We start from the raw sequence: 18,392 nt of genomic DNA on the forward strand, positions 1-18,392 counted from the left end.
AGATAAATTAAAACAAGATTAGAGTGAATTAATCTTTGAGACCTTTTCCCTTCTATATATTTACTATATTTTTATGCGATAAAAAAGAGCGGGATATTTAAACAGAAGAAATATATTTATTTTATACATTGTGACTACATATTTTATTATTGTGTATTTTGTTTTGGTGGGAATTGTTTTCAAATATAATTATTTACATAGATCTTGCAATAACGATATAGAAACTGACAATTTATAAAATACTTTTATGTTTTTTGACATCTGGGAAAATTTATTTGTTTTGTTTGTTTGTTTGTTTTTGGAATTTCGCACAAAGCGACTCGAGGGCTATCTGTGCTAGCCGACCCTACTTTAGCAGTGTAAGACCAGAGGGAAGACAGCTAGTCATCACCACCCACCGCCAACTCTTGGGCTACTCTTTTACCAAAGAATAGTAAGATTGACCGTCACATTATAACGCCCCCACGGCTGGGAGGGCGAGTATGTTTGGTGCGACCGGGATTCTATCCTGCTACTCTTAGATTTCGAGTCGAACGCCTTAACACGTTTGGCCATACCGGGTCGGGAAAATTTAATATGGATTTAGTTCACATTTGGGCTAAAATGTTTGTATGAGAAGTTGGGTTTGAATCAGTCAACCACTTAAGGAGGAACTATGTTTTCACTGAGATCCAAAGTTCTACACAAGACTCATGATATATTTTAGCTACATTATATACATATAGATATTTGGAATAGCTACAACATTATGTTGGCAATTTGTTTAAACTCATTCATTAACCAATAAAGAAAAGTTACGTTGGTTAATGTTAAACATTTATATGCGCCGATAAAAAAATATATATATGCAGTTGTTTTTAATTTTCGCGCAAAGCTACACTAAGGCTATCTATCTGCGCTAGCCCTCTCTAATTTAGCAGTGTAAGACTAGAGGGAAGGCAGCTAGTAATCACCACCCAATGCCAAATCTTAGCTATTCTTTTGCTAACGAATAGTGGGATTCACCGTCACATTATAACGTACGGCTGAAAGGGCGAGCATGTTTGGAGTAACCGGAATTCGAACCAATATATACATTTACAATGAATTATAATAAACTTGATTTAGTGAGAATTCTGCATACAGCTGTGAAGAACCAAAGAGAAAAAATTAACGGATCCATTTCTTGAAATACCTGACAAACGTATGATATTCTCATTATTGGACCTTTCCATACGGCTGTACAACGACTGTTGTGTTTGGACGTGAACAAATACCGGTTGAAGTCATGCTCTGCTTGGTGTAGTTCTCTCTTTTGTCTAAGGCAATTGATTCAAATCTATACTTCACAAAATGGGATATAATATTTTTTTATAATTTTAAGCATATGAAAAAAAACAACAACTTGTAAAACTGATCTTTCGAACTTCTTTGATGAGTTTTGAATCAACTAGTGTAGCTTGAATTCACAACTTACTTATTATGTTTAACAGCATTTTAGAAACCATATTTATAACAACGTGTTAAATAATTGTACTGGACCACTTGACCACGTAACAATGTCAGAAAACGTTTATTATTTGATTACTTAAACACAAAGCACATTTATGTGACATGATTCAGAACTCACAGCAATTGAAGCTCTCATACACGGCACAGACTCTTATTAGATATTGGATGATAAGAACTTAGCCTGTCTATTTCTGTCTTCATAAATGGCCATAAGACTTATTACAAAACACAACTTGAGCTTTACTGGCCTATACTTTCAGAAATCATTATCAGATAAGATTTTATCATAGGCCATAAGACTTATTATTAGACACGATTAATGCTTTACTGATATCTAAATTCAGAAATCAATATCAGATACGATTTTATCATAAACTAAAATCAAAATCTCAATGAACGACTAACATCCGTCCTATAACAACAATCGTTCTTGAATATCCTACATGACCCTCGCTAGTTCAGTGGTAACTCTCCGGATTTACAACGTTAAAATCAGGGGTTCGATTTCCCTCGGTTGTCTCAGCAGATAGCCCGATGTAGCTTTGGTATAAGGAAAACACACGCATATCCTACATTTTGTTAGTCTAAGTAGATGGCGCAGCAATCAGCACCTTCTCTCGATTTGTACAGTATTTTCAATGAAACAATGAAGGAAGACAAATAAATACTAAATACATTAAATAATTGTATTACGTTTCGGTATTTTTTAATACATAAAACGAACGTTGGAAATTATTTGAATACTAGTAAATACAAAAACAAAATGCCTTCTTATAGATTTAGCAAATTATTTACCAATTACACCACACGAATAAAGCGACATTGTATGTTCCACAAGAATTTACAATTAATACATTTAATGTATGTAATTTCAGCTTTTCTCAATATCTAAGTGATAATTCAGTAAGTCTGTATGGTATAATGAACTCTTTGGACATAGCAATTTTTTTTCTATCGAATTTTTAAAATGGAAAAGCTGCTTCGTTTTCCATCTCCCACTGATACAGCGGTAAGTCTACGGATTGACTAGGCCAAAATCACTGGTCTTCACTAACTCAGCAAATGGCCATATGTAGTATTGCGATAAGAAAATACACTCACATGCTTCATTTTACGTGTTCTATCATAATAATTCACATTTTACACAGAATTTTTGTTTTTTAAAACATTTTTTTTAGATTTAGTTTTACAGGTGTAATTGTTTTATTTTACTTTCAAAAGTAACAGGATTTCGGATATCAAGGTTTATTTGTTTTTATTGTATAATACGGTGGATATTATATTCTATAGCATAAAATAAAACTATTGAAAAGACAAACAAATTATAAAACCATAACGAATTATGACAAACAAAATAATAAGACTTTCTAATTAACACATTTCTGAAACAGTTTCAATCAAACAGTTAATATTTCAGAAACTGACATTTCCGTTATAATATTCAATTTCCAAGGCAACACTTACCAAATTTTGTTTAAATACCAGTAAAATGTCAATGTAATGTAAACCTTGAGTGTTTTGTTCACATTGTTGAACGTACTAGTGAGTTGAAAGTAACACCAGTTGATGAAGTTGTAAGTTGGGTGCTTTATGTTAGTGATTTAGAGTTGTAGTTGTGTTAAATACGTTAATTATTTTATATCATAAATATATTAGAACTAAGTTTGCTACTATGCTTGTAATATTAATATAGATAAACAAAACTTAAGATGTTTTAACTTTCTTTATTACGGTCGTTTTCCAAAGGAATATTCACGATTTGAGAAATAATGGTGTTTATTTAATTCATTTGTATTTACCATATATGTTGGTGAAATTGAAAAGAAACCATTTTATTATTTATTCTGTTTAAAGTAGCAGACACTGTAAATTTGTTTACTTCGGTAGAATTATTTCAAAGGCCTTTAAATTAGCGTTCAGATGAACTAAAACATTTTACAACAACAAAGTGGCTGTACGGAACAATGACATATAACTTCTTAAGACGGAAGTTACACCGTTAGAGCCCAGAAGGATTCCAATGTAAATATTTCTTATCACATGATTACCGACGAGACTATGCGAGTTTACATATGTTTGTTTTTAACAACTATTTTCTGAAACTAATTAAAGAACTAAAAACTGTACAAATGCTAGGAATACTGACTTTTATATTCTGACCACAAACAAGTGGATTCTTTGTCTCTCAATTCTTTCAGGAAGTGAAGTTAACTGTCTGTTCTTTAAATAAACATGAAACTCATTATAATATGTTTGTTTTAATTTCGCGCAAAGCTACACGAAGGCTATCTGCGCTAGCCGTCCCTGATTTTAACAGTGTACCACTAGAGGGAATTCAGCTAGTCATCACAACTCACCGCCAACTTTCGGGCTACTCTTTTACTAACGAATAGTGAGTGGGATTGACCTTTACCTTATAACGCCCTCACGGCTGAAAGGGCGAGGATGTTTGGTGTGACAGGGATTCGAACCCGCGACTCTCGGATTGCGAGTTGAATGCCTTAACCAACTGTCTGATATGGTAAAGTTGTCTGATGTTAGAGCTGTAGTTTTGATAGTGGATAGAAATACAATAAAACAAGCCACCTCAGAATTCCTGGGTTGTTGTCATAGACTTGATAGATTCATCAGTATGCTTCATTAGCCGTTAAAACCGATATGGAAGAAGGTTATTATGTGTTTACGTTTGTCATTAACTGAAATATTTTGTGAGGTGCACTGCATGCTTTGATATATAAATACATTGGAATTACATTATTGGAGAGCCGTTGTAAACGTGTAGTAACTTGTGTAAGGAGTAATGTTTAGAGCATACAGTCAAAGGACATCAAAACACATCATTTTCCGCTAACTATTTAGACTTTCAGTGTATCTGCCGTAAAAGCCATTGAGTTCATCTCTAAATTGCGCATGCAAAGTCTTCTAGATTGTCAGTTAAGAGAGTAAGAGGGTGTTTGATATATAAAATGGGAAGAAAATGCAAAAACTAATTTATTTGTAAGGTTGGATTTGCTTGTGTTTACATATAAAGGCGTTTTCACACAATTATTGAGGTATGTCCAGCTTTGAAATGTCATAGTGTGATATACCTGGTAAGATTTGCTGTAAATATGATTAGCATCTTGTTGCTAGACGGATAAATACATGTTACTACTAATCCATAAATACTGATATTAGTAGCTCTTTTTAATACAATCCAAAGAAGGAGAGAGTAAAACAATAACAATAACAATAAAACAGCATATTTATTAATCAAAAATCCACCCATTTCAACAGTATATTGAACAATATACCACCCAATTTATAATCCATTCAATTCAGCAGTATAGTAAACAATATTCTACTCAATTCAACAATATATGAAACAATAATCCACTCAAGGCAGCATTATATTAAACAATAATCCACTCAAGGCAGCATTATATTAAACAATAATCCACTCAATTTAGCAGTATATTAAACGATAACACTCTGATCCACTGTTAATGTAGAATAGGCAAGCATATCACGGTGAAAACATTTTTATTGTGAAAGACTTAACTGAAATGAACAGACATTATGTTGTGAACAAAAAGTTGCATTACATAATCGTCACGTAACCAAAATGGTTAGTACGTTGTTTCTACAACATCGATTTATAGGTACGTCATAATAAAAAAGATTAGATCCTTGTTTTTACAAAATTGATCCACAGGGATTTCATAACCTAAAGGGTTAGAACGTTGTTTCTGCAGAGATATCATGAGTAAATACACAATATTTGCTGTAAGTCTAGACAAAATAAGAATATAATATATAGTTTATTTGTTCCAACATTGTAATTTGATGAAAACATTAAAGTAACAAATATAATTCAAATGAAAGAGTGATGTTTCTAAATTAGGTCAATTGGTTGTGTTTTAACTGGATTATAAAATCTAATATCACAAGCAAAAGATGCTTTTAATTACCGACACGCTGAACCCAGGTGGATTTTTATACTTCTAGAAAGCAGTTCATGTGAGTTATTTATTAATAATCGTTTTAATATTAATTTGGCTTTTGACACACGACAAAGTAACTATGAAACATGTAAAGAAACACATTGAACAAAGGAGATTTCATCAGTATACAGGGATAAAATACAACAAGATTACATAGTTTCATTATTCAAACATTACAGCTCGAGACCGTAAATAAAACCACGATGATTGGTCGTTACCTGCCGTTATTTTAATAACTTGTATTGCAAGCTATTTGAATAAAGAACGTTTTGCTATAGATACAGAATGTAATAGCATTCTTATGTCACAGGAACATCTAATTTCAAATCTTTAAAAGTGATTACCGAACTATAATATTACGTAAATAACATTTCTGTATAAGGGGAAAAATGTTTTATTTTTTATAAGTCTTCGAATTTTAATGATCAACATAAGTATTAAAGAAAATATCAGAATGTTAACAAAATTATATAGCTGAATATAGTTTTTGTTTTAAGTTAAGCACAAAGCTACATAATGGGCTATCTGTGCTCTGCCTATCACGTGTCTCGAAACCCAATTTTTAGCATTGTAAGTCCGCAGACATACCACTAAGCCACTGGGGGGTCACATGTATATATCTTTGATTGTTATTTCTCCAGACATTTCTAATATTGTGAAAATGTTTTGCATATCATATCATATCCCATACTTATTTGTTGTTTATTTTATGTTGACTGTGTATTGAAATTCACACGTAAATAATTTATCTACTAACAAGATTTGATATGAACACATGAATAACCTGTCCACTCACACGATTTGATATGCACACTTGAATAATCTGTCTGTTCTTACGGATTTGTATACATGCGTAAATAATGTGTCTAGTGACACTGAATGATTTTCACACGCAAACATCCTGTCTATCTCACAATTTGATATTCATACTCATAAGTAGCCATTATCAAAACCAAAGGTTAAATCTATTGTTAAGTTCTAGAATGTTGATATAAACACTAAACATTCTTTACCGTTAAAAACACGAGTAGATGAGAATGATCACATCAGTGAACGGCACCTGATACTTGTTCTAAAAACAAATAACTACATTTTGTGCTAGGTGATTTTATAGAAGGTCACTTTTTGTCTTCACTAACTCAGGAATATGTTTGACTAACAACAGTTAACAATTACTAACTATATACAGATACGGTGTTCTTCACCATTGATATTTTTAAACAAAAAAGGAACATTTTACAAATGGTATTACCGGTATTTTACCGTCTTCTTGGAGCCATTATTATAATAATTTTGGTAGAACGTCTCCGTCTACAATACAGGATGCAGATAGCATTATACTGATGTTCAGGTAGCAAAATGTTGGTAGCATGATACGTCAAGGAATGTTTCTATGGTGGCAAAAATAGAAAACAAAGTTTTGTAAAGGGAGAATTTAAGATGTTATTTAGAGAAAACAAGCGAGAGAGAAATGTAACTTATCTGTAGATTTCCAGTTTTTTGATACAAAACAACCATTACTTTTCTAGACGTTGTTTCAGATAAAAAGTTACTAAACCGGTAATTCACTGATGTTTATCGAACCTTAACATTTTTTCTTACTTTACAATTAACAAATATTTCCACATAATATAACCAAAACTACCTGAAACATGTTCTTAATGTAATGATAAATTTATTAAAATGTAATTTACTGTTCCACGAACTGATTTATCTTCGTTTGATAGTCCATCTGGGTAAAAGCCAAATATAAGGTACGTCTTTCGTTATTAATTAAAAACTATTAAATATCAATTTGCGTCATAGATGTTTTGTTTATCACAGATGTGGCCTTAAGTATGATTGCGTCATATCATCCCACTATATAAATACGTAGCTTGATATATCTTTAGGGCTTGGCATGGCCTAGCGCGTTAAGGCGTGCGCTTCGTAATCTGATGGTCGCGGGTTCACGCCCGAGTTGCGCCAAACATGCTCGCCCTCCCAGCCGTGGGGGCGTTATAATGTGACGGTCAATCCCACTATTCGTTGGTAAAAGAGTAACCCAAGAGTTGGCGGTGGGTGGTGATGACTAGTTGCCTTCCCTCTAGTCTTACACTGCTAAATTAGGGACGGCTAGCACAGATAGCCCTCGAGTAGCTTTGTGCGAAATTCCAAAAACCAAACCTGATATATCTTTTATATATGAGAAAATTAAATTAAAATTAATTTCCTATCATAAGAGACCTGATCTCATAATGAGACATTGTTTGTGAAATAAAATTGATAACACTATTCTTAAAAGGGTATTCAAATTTAGTATAACAGAATTCCCAGTAAAACATCAGTGTGACAAATGTTCTCATCTTATTCGGAAATGAATAATTTTATTTGATTTATATTTAACCTAATATATTTAAAAATAACTCTCAATATAAGTTAAAAGCTTTGAGGAGAAAATATTATGCGATAAATCAGTTAATATATTTGTGTGTTTGAGTATACGCCTGTGTAAAAAAAAAACAACTTTGGACATACAAACTTTCCACGATGAGCGAGAAGATTATTTAAATGGTCATAATTTCGTAAGAAAGTTAAATTTTGATATATATTTTTTATTACAAGTTTTAGTTTTGCTTTTGGTTACTTCGGTCTGCACTGTAGAAAGTTACGCTAAAAACGGAAATAACGATAGAAACCGAAACATCCACGATGGTTGCGGTGACAACGGAAACAAAAGGGGAGATATGAGCGGTAATGACAGACATGGGAGCAACAGTGATCCAGGTTTTCATAAAGTAATGGAAATAAAGGAGACAATATCTTATTGGGTTAAGAAGAAACACAACTAGAGGCTTAGATCTAACGTTGGAGTGAAAGGTGATGGAAACAAAAGAGTACTGGATCGTGAGCTAACAAAGAATGACGGTCAAAATGTGGGTGCAGGAAATCGTAATGGCAGAGGATAAATGGTAACAGTTAGTTCATGTGAATATATATATTATTGAGTATTTAAAACTTTTAATATACAAATATTGTGAAGCTTCACTTTTCTCGTAAGGATGTTAAAAACTTTAACTACCTGGATATGCCGCTTGATTCGTTGCGTGAGTGTCGTGGCTTCAAATATCCATCATACGAAACGTGCTCACCCTATCAGTTGTAGAGGAGTTATAATGGTAACGGTCAGTACTACTATTTGTTGGTAATATACGAGCCCAATAGTTGCGTTTTACTGATAAATTAGAGACGGATAGCGAAGATATTCCTAGTTTAACCCTCTGTGAAATTAAAAAGAAGAAACAAGCCAATTCAGGAATACAAAATTGAAAGGAAGTAAAATGATTGAACAGTTTTTAATTTTTGGATAGAAACTTATTGATTGACCAACATTTATCCCCAAGTGGCACAGCGTAATGTCTGTTGACTTACATCAGTAGAAATCGGGTTTGGGTAATCTCTGTGGACAGGCACAGACAGCCCACTGAGTAGTTTTCTAGCGAGTTTCATATATTTAATGTCTGACGTTTAGAGTTAAACGTTCTTAAAGAATTAAGGTTCCTAATAATGATGGAATATAAGTGAATACATCTCTAGGGAAGTAAAGTGTAAGTTCACAGACTTACAACAATATAATTTATGGTTTGATTACTAGCAGCGGACCGACAGCAGTGTTTTAACATTTTCGTACATTAGTCATATTAAAATATTCTTATGCAACATATGTTATACGATGATACTTCATGTCACGTAATAAAGTTTTTTTTTAAATCCCTGACTCATGTTATGTTTTATTTTTTATTGAGAATATTATCTCACATGAATTAAGAATGTATGGACTGGCTTTTTAATAAATATCACACCTTATCGTTACTGGTTTGTAAATTTTTGCAACAAGCTGCTTTGTTAACTTTACTGTTTTTAAAATTGTTGAATATTTAAATAATTCGCCGCTTTCTGATGGTTAATATAAGTTATTGGTTTTCTAAGTAATGTGTAAGAGCTTAAAATTTATACACATTAATGAACGTGTTAAGTATGAAATGAGAAACACAAGGACCTAAGGTCATGTTGTTTTCTTAATACATTGCTTCACAGTGGGCAACTTAAACTTTGTTTATCGCATAGAACCTACACCATATATTAGCGATTAAAGTCACTAAATTTATCGATAACTATGTAAAGATTTATATAGGAGACAGGGTTTACGATAAACCACGTATTACACAAGATCCAATATTTGTATATATATACATATTTTTATACGTACTTTTAATGAAAATTAAACTTAAAGTAGAACAGTTTTATAAATATATATAAGTCAGGGTTTGTTGAAACCAATTACAAAATTAATTAAATACATGTGGGATATAATTTATAGTTTTCTTAAAACATGAAATACCACAATCCCTTAATAACAATTAAAATTAATTATATAATAACTTACTTACACCATCATGACACTTTACGCGATTTTAATTCAATTTATATGAAACTTGATAATTTTTTTATAATTTTACAATTTCTTAGGATTAGGATTCTCGTCGGTAAATTTCATGTCCTGAAATCTCTTCTTCATTTAATTAAAAACCAGAAAATTATGTGATGCGAAAAAAAATTCCTATTCAAATTACTGTAAACTGAATTGTGAAATGGAAAACACAATTTGAATTAAAACTAAGTTTGATTTTTCTAGAACAGAAAATGAAGTGTAAATTATATTTAAAAGAAATATTTCGTGAACTTGTTTGTCTGTGTGTTTCTTCTGTACCAGTAACAAGGTTCGATACAGAATCATATGCTTACATAGGGTAGTTTCTTTGGAATATATTTCCAGTCCTGATTCAGGAAAAATTGAGCGTTAATATTATATCACAAAGAATCGGCAGTCCAATGGGCTCTAGCATAGTATAAACTATACAAATATAAATTTTATATAAATATAAAAAAGTATAAATTTAACAGGTATGTTTCGGTGAATGATATAAACTATAGAAGTATATTTCTGTAAATAATATAATCTATACAAGGATGTTTCTGTAATTAACATAAACGATCCAAGTATGTTTCTTTAAATAGGTCAAACTGTACAAATATGTTTCTGTAAGTAATATAAACTATTAAAATATGTATGAAGAGGATGAATTAATGCAACTGGGAATCTTCAATAGCTGCGGCACTTGAAATTATTTTCGGCAGGATTTAACTTAATTAATATAGAGACCTTTCCTCTCTCTTTTTATTTACTATAGTTTTGTGTGCCAGTAATACCATGTGTGGAACATGCTGACTGCCGATTCCATTTGATTACTCATCACGACCTCTACTAACCTACCCTCAATTTGAAATTTTTCTGGGCATGACTAGAGTAAATTAACCTCTGAGACCTTGGACATGGTCAAATAGAACACTTAAAGGGTTTGACCTTTTAAGTCCGAAACTATAATTAGATCTCAAATCAGTCAAGAGATAACGGAGTTGCGAGGAAAACGTTTCATATTTGAGAACTCGGAGCAGTTTTATGAGCCGCTAGGCCACAACTGAAAAATATATGTTTATTCCATTGTTTGAGTACAAACAGTTTATATGTTTCATTGACGTATCGCTAAATGTGTTCTGAGAAAATATTGTGAACATTAGAATGCATAAACTGTCATAAGAGATACTCCCCCACCCCTAGAAAATTATAACAACTAACAATAAAACGTTAATATCTGTATATTACGAAATTGAAAGTTTACGGTCATGTTTTCCTGACTTCTAGTATTAAACTCTGTGATTTGATTCTCCGCATTGGTCAAGGTTGAGATAGTCCAGGATGTAGCTTTGTATCAAAACAACAAAAACATCAATGAAACTGAATTTTGTAATTATATTTCACGTTCCATACTCTGGCATCTCATACATAACACAGTGACATCAAACAAGTATGGTTTATTATTGTTACATCTCTTGGTGTTGGTAAGTGAGTATGTTAATATCAACAATGTATGAATTTATTTATTTATGATCTGATCATTTTCAAATTCTCAAAAATTATTTGACCATCATTTTTATTTAGAAAGTCGTAGTTTCTCTCTTAAGAAGTTCAGTTTTTACAAACTTACTTCGTTTCCTTATACTGATTGATATATTTGACAAAATATTTGAATAACGAAATTAATTTAATACGTTTATTAAAGAAAAACCCCACGTGTAGTTTCATAATATTTAGATTCATTTGTTGATACCACAGTGTACTGGATTTCAACTTCTAAGCTAAACAAAGGTTGGATACATGTAAAGACAGTGTCTTGTTTATCATGTACAGTTTTTATTCGAAACGTAATATGTTTAAAATCATTTATAAGAATCACCAGATATGTATCAAAAAGTGATATGATAGATTAGTTTAAATATAAATTAAATGTAATTATTCATCCTGAGTCTAAACCGTTTAGCTTAACTTGTATTAATAAATGTAATTGAAATTACAAATCATTGATTTGTCAAAATAAAGATTATTTTACAGGTGTTGTGACAGATACCACTCGCGCAGCTTGGCGGTAAATTCAGCATAATTCCTCCTATTTGTTTTTTTATATGATTAGAACATTTATCACAGAGTTGTTTTACTGGGAATTCTGTTATACTAAATTTGGATATTTCTTAAGCACTTTGTTATCAATTTTTATTTTACAAAATATCTCCCATAATGATATTTGGTATCTTATCATCAGAAATTAATTTTAGAGTAATTTAAATTATACCATGCAACAAATACAACTATTTGTCTTAAGTGAGTTGTGTTGCTGTTTAACCGATAATTAACTTGTAGAATAAACTGTATAACACTTCCTACTGTCCTTATGTTCATTAAACTACGATTTGGTAGTTGATGCCAGCTGTTAGTTAGTTGGTTATGTTGAAAGTATTCTTCAACTTTTCATGTGAAATACTCGTCTTTCATTCTTATAACTACTTGTTGTGATCTATCTTTTATTTATCAACCTCGTGTCAGGCTGATGATGTGTGGCCATTGTTTCCTTATCCAATGTTGAATACTTACGTTTCTGTACCATTTACACAAAAAGTATGAGTTCAGATTAGTTTAGGTTACGTTACGTTAGCTGAAACTTTCATGTTCTGTTGTTTAATTCATAGAAAAAAATATGAAAACTCTGTATAACTTGACTGCCAACCTTACAACTTTTAAGTATCCACTAAGTAGCGAATGATGTTCCTTGTAGTTGACCTTATTAAGATGTTCGAGATTTTAGTATGAACGAAATTAGCAATAGTAACAGATATATATATCCTACTATTGTGTAGAACACCTTTCAGACTTCCTTTGTAGGAATCAATGAACAATCACCACTCACTTTGCTCATATACTGCAGTTCCTAGAGTTGGTATTAATTGTGCAATATTAGTGCAATAAACCATTGAATCTTCGTGTAAAAAAAACAAACTCTTTCTCATTATTTCTGTCGCAGTAATGTGATGTCATTAGAGAAAGTAAACTCTCAGCCTGAAACCTGTAATTCATAGTCTCTGGAGAATCTTTCAAAAGGTTCAAATCTATCACCAAATCAATAAGTTTATCTTGTGTGAAAAGCTGTGGTTCACCAGATGTTTCAGGTTGAAAACACTCCCTATTAACATTTCTATTGATATCAGATCCAAAATCAGATAATACTGTATCTAGAGTCTCTGATATAGTAGATACAGCTACATCAGGTCTTAATAACAGGTCTTATAACAAAAAGAAGATTGGATAAGAAATTTTTTTTTTATTCCGAGTGTTGCAGCCTTGCATGTTTTTGAGAAATCTAAAGTTTTGCCATTGTTTCCTTTCAACGTATTTACGACATATATAATAGAATATATCTGGGTCATGTACACGACTTGTTGTTGCCATAACGATGAACAAATAATACTGAAAAGAAAAAAGTATCAAGGTGCACCCACAATCAGATACTATCCAGAAATGACACGTCAGGCGCCTGTTAACCGTTTATATGCAAGAGGTGTGTTTCTCATGGGTACGACGACAATAGGTAAGACTCTCACGTTGGTCTAGTAAAGTCTATAGACAGTGGTTGTCAACATTTGATGCCAAACAAAATGTTACCAAACCTAACAAAAAATGTAAAAGTACATATGACACTTTTCTAGAAATCTAGAAGTGATGAAGAAAGATGGTTATCATTTCTGGATTCAGCGAACCTGAATTACTGTATAACATTTGAAAATTTTAAGACAATAAAACCATTGCAGACCCCTGTTATTCACTAAGACTTGAGAAGAGAAACTTATTATGCTGCTATAATAATAAGTTATATGCATAATAAAATGATTTTGTTTCCTCGGAATGGAACAAAATGCATGTTTACTCAGTAAATCAGTTCCTTATACCTTGATTTTTATCAACTTATTATAAATCAGAAATAAACTGAAACTAGAAACTAGTTATTTGAATTTGTAGCTATCATACAATTTCAAAGTGTCGCTCTTACTTGTGTATTTATAACGATTCCTCAATATTATGAATAAGATATCCCATGGTGATAAAAGTTTATTATGAATAATTATTTAATCCACATGTTTTCCGAAAGTGAATTATATCATGACAACAGAACAACAGAAAAAGTAGTTTATTCTTTTCCTTCTATATCACATATAACAACCTTTTTTGTGTACATTTTATGATCTCCTGTGTATGCCCATGGTGACATATACTTGCATTACTTGTATTAGATTAATTTAACATTGATATTAATTTTGAAAAACGCAAATGTAAAAAGGAAGACCCTATAAAACATGAGAAAAAAAAGGAAAATGGAAAGTTACCCCTAACAAAAATTAAACACATTGAAATTTGTAATATTCTAATCGTATGTGTGTTTATGTTTGTATAAGATTGCCATCGTTTTAAAATATAAAAAATCACTCTTCAGGTATAGGCGTTGTAAACAGATATTTTTCCCTCATAAACTTATCAGAAAGTAAATAAGGCCTCAACGTCAAAGATTAAATATTTAATTTACCTTTAATGAAGAGAAAATAAATATGTAACACCACTATAAGATTTTAGTCCTAGAAGTACCAGCTGAAAGAATTTTAATTCAATCGTGTAGTTTATCGTCAAAGCTGAATAAAGCGTTAGACATTTGAGACCTAGCAAAATCGTCAGGCTATAATATTCCAGGATTCACTTAGTATCTCTTTATAGCTTAAAATAACGTAAAATGTATTCTTTAAACGTTAAATGGTAAAAAAATAGCAATATGTAATCATTTCCTTACTACCCACAATTTGTAAAAAAGGAACAAAGAAAAAGTCATTATTTTATACAATCGATACAATCATTTCTTAAAACTGACTTTAGAATTTATTTCTCCACGATCCCCCTTCCCCAAAATACAGTGGAATTGATGCAAATTGTATAGTTTCAACTATCTTACAATGTTATCGGTTAGATAGATCAGTTGAATACCACATTCTACTATTTCACGGAAAAACATATTTTGTCATCATCAGAAACATTTCGTTTAATGTAATAGGTATTTCTGTGTATTTTGATATTATGGTCAAATCTACTTCATGATAAGACAGAAGAAGTTGACAACTGGAAAAAGAAACGGTCCAGAATAAATATTACCACATGGTGTAATGTTTGACACTGAAATTTATTACTCGTAATGACAAAGGTGAAAAATTTGAAAGGCAATGACAAGTCAATAAAGATGTAACATTTTTTGAAGAATCCTAATAAAAGTTTTTTTTTTATAAATATAAAGAAAAATTATCTAAAATATAAAAACAAAAATTTATATATTATGCTGCCATCTGTTGGTACAAAAAATATTTTGTCTTCACATCAGTCCATACTTAAAGTAGGTTTCACAGATTGTAAGTATGGCAGTAATTTCCTTTCACTCTCATCTGACACTTTTTCTAAATACACTTGTACGTATAAAGTACGAACTGAACTTTCCACCTGCAGCTACATACAATACTTGTTCTAACTTAGATAATTCAATCTCACTATTTCCAACTGTGAATTATAATAGTAGTTACAGATTCTGAATTCTAGAATTGTAATGTAACCTTTCAGTTCTTGCATTTTGAAGTTCTTATTTTGGTATGTATCAAAGAATTAGTAATGTTTTCCAGTGCTTGGGACACTTTTCTAATTTCCTGGTCACGTAATTCAAGTTTCTGGTTCAACTAATATCTTATAGTCACATGTTAAATTAACCATTTCTATAGATACTTGTGTTTGATGTTCTATTTTCTTGCTTAATTCACGTAAATCGTCTGTGGTAGCGGATCCAAATAAAAATTTCAAAACGTTTCCAACTGCGTCTGTTAAAACAAATTTTGGGGAATCCGATCCGAAATTGAAACGCTGTTTTAATATCCTTTAATTCTCATAACAAATATTCTATCTTTATAAGATATCGTCGAACTTACATCGAATAGTTCTAAATTAATCCTTCCTGTAAGATTCTTAATAAACATGAGATAGCTGTTCCTTGATTTGACAAATGAAATGACGTCATATTTTCCGAACCACTTTCATCGAAACTAACACAACGACTTACGTGAAAAGATTTCTCGAACGATATTAGTCCTTCTCGTAATCAAACTATTAATCGTACATACTATGAATATGGTATATCTCCTAACATTATCCACTTATCTCCTGATAATATAAAATATCCTTCTTCAATAAAAAACATTCCAGTTTTATTTTTACTGGTAAAATACTTACTTTCTGTGCCACCAGGTTTCCATTCCTCTATAGGATAATGATCGTAGTAAAACAAAAATATGTCTTCAAGTAAAGCGTATGAAGACAAATGTCTCAAAACCCACGCACATATAAATATATAACATATTAAAAATATTTATACACATCCTATATTGTCTACTCAATTCTAATTAGAACTACGCATATGTCTTAACATTGTTAAAAAATTCTTGCACACTACTTGTTTCTTCGCAGGAGCTAACAATATCTCTATTAATGTCGTTTTAAGGTGAATGTGGAACCACTTGGGGAAGGAAGTTCACTCGTCTTTTTGTAGGGATAAGGATTACTTCTGGTTGGGGTGATAAAGGACAACTTGATCTAAAGTTATAATCATGGGTAACAGTATCAGCTTACGTCGTGAAAGATGTTCTTTACTTACTGTCCTCGGGGAAAGGGACGTTGACGTAACTTGATATTCTATGCGTAGGATCATCGATCTCAACATTTCCATAGTCTAATATATGGTATTAACGTCCTCTAAGTTTTAGTTTCTATCTCGGCTTCACTTATCTTGTTTGTTTGTTTTTGAATTTCGCGCAAAGCTACACGAGGGCTATCTGCGCTAGCCATCCCTAATTTTGTAGTGTGAGACTAGAGGGAAGGTAGCCAGTCATCACCACCCACCGCCAACTCTTGGGCTACTCTTTTACCAACGAATAGTGGGATTGATCGTCACATTATAACGCCCCACGGCTGAAAGGGCGAGCATGTTTGGCGCGACCGGGATGCGAACCCGCGACCCTCAAATTACGAGTCGCACGCCTTAACACACTTGGCCATGCAGAGCCTTCATTTATCTCTTCATCATCATAAGATAAATATAGTTTATTCGAATCATTTGATTAGAGACAAACATTTTTCTTTTTTGTCACCAACTGGTTTTCATCAGTCATATATTCGTTCTGACAGAGTTTCCTTTCTTCAGTTTCTTTAATATGTTAACATGTACCAACTGTTTTCATAGTTTCTTGGTATTTCCTTTCTTAACAATATGGGTATATAACAGTAGTTTATCTTTTAATTTTATATCATTAGTTTTCGCCTTTTTATTTTTTTGTTTCTCTCAATGTTCAGGAGCTTTGGTCAAATGTTTAATAGTTAACTCAAAACCTAACTGCATTCTCTGTAATAGCTCAGTCTTGTGATCATAATCTACTGCATGATTAAATATTTTAGGGGTCATTATCTCTTGTATAGGTAGCATTACATCTCTACCATACAAGAGAAAGAACGGACTTTCAAGAGTAGACTAATTTTCAACACTTTTGTAATAAATGAACCAGCTGTCTACCGGTTTTCTGATCTTTCTCACGGTATTGTGAGATCATATCTAGCAACGTTCTGTTGAATATTTTTACTAATACAGTAGCAGCTGGATAAAAAGTAACTATTTCTGTTTCTTGACACCTAATAATTGATAAATATATTTTATTAACTTGGAAAGGAGGTTGCTATTTCTATCCGTTAGTAAGTACTGAAGTACACTGTGTCGAGCGAAAATGTTATTTACAAATGTTTCAGCAATTGTTTTCTCTTATGAACAGACAAGCATATTGCCTCGATATATCTAGTTGAACAGAGTGCGATGACAAACACATATTTTTGTCCTCTGTATAAAGTAAGTAATGAACCAAAAATATCCATAGCTACTATCTGGGAGGGTGTGGATAAACCTGGCACTTTTTGAAATGGAACGTTTTTATAGTGTGGACGTGTCTTTCGTTTGTGAAATTCCATGTTCTACGGCTGAGCATTTTTGTTATGTGACTGAGTGATTTGTATCAGCTTTTCCTAACTGTCTATTGTGATAAGCTATAGGATGTTCTTTTCTGTTTTCATCTAATTGTGATATAGTACCTATCTAAAGCTTAGCGTGAAGTATCTGTGTTTATGATAACTTCTTTACTAACATCTGGGTAACTTAAAAAGGGTGATTTAATACAACGCCTCGTAATTTCTCGAATGTTTCTTGTCTTTTATCTGCTCCCATAACTTCTGCTTCCTTCATAGTTAGTTTAGTTTCAGGTTTTGCCAATAACTTAAAATGTAGAATAAATCTTCTATAAAGTCCTATCAATGCACGGATTCCTTACATTTTAATGTCAGGTTTCACAACGTCTAGATATTCCATTTCTTTT

This window comes from Tachypleus tridentatus, chromosome 6, assembly GCF_004210375.1.
Source record: "Tachypleus tridentatus isolate NWPU-2018 chromosome 6, ASM421037v1, whole genome shotgun sequence".
Lineage (NCBI taxonomy): Eukaryota > Metazoa > Arthropoda > Merostomata > Xiphosura > Limulidae > Tachypleus > Tachypleus tridentatus.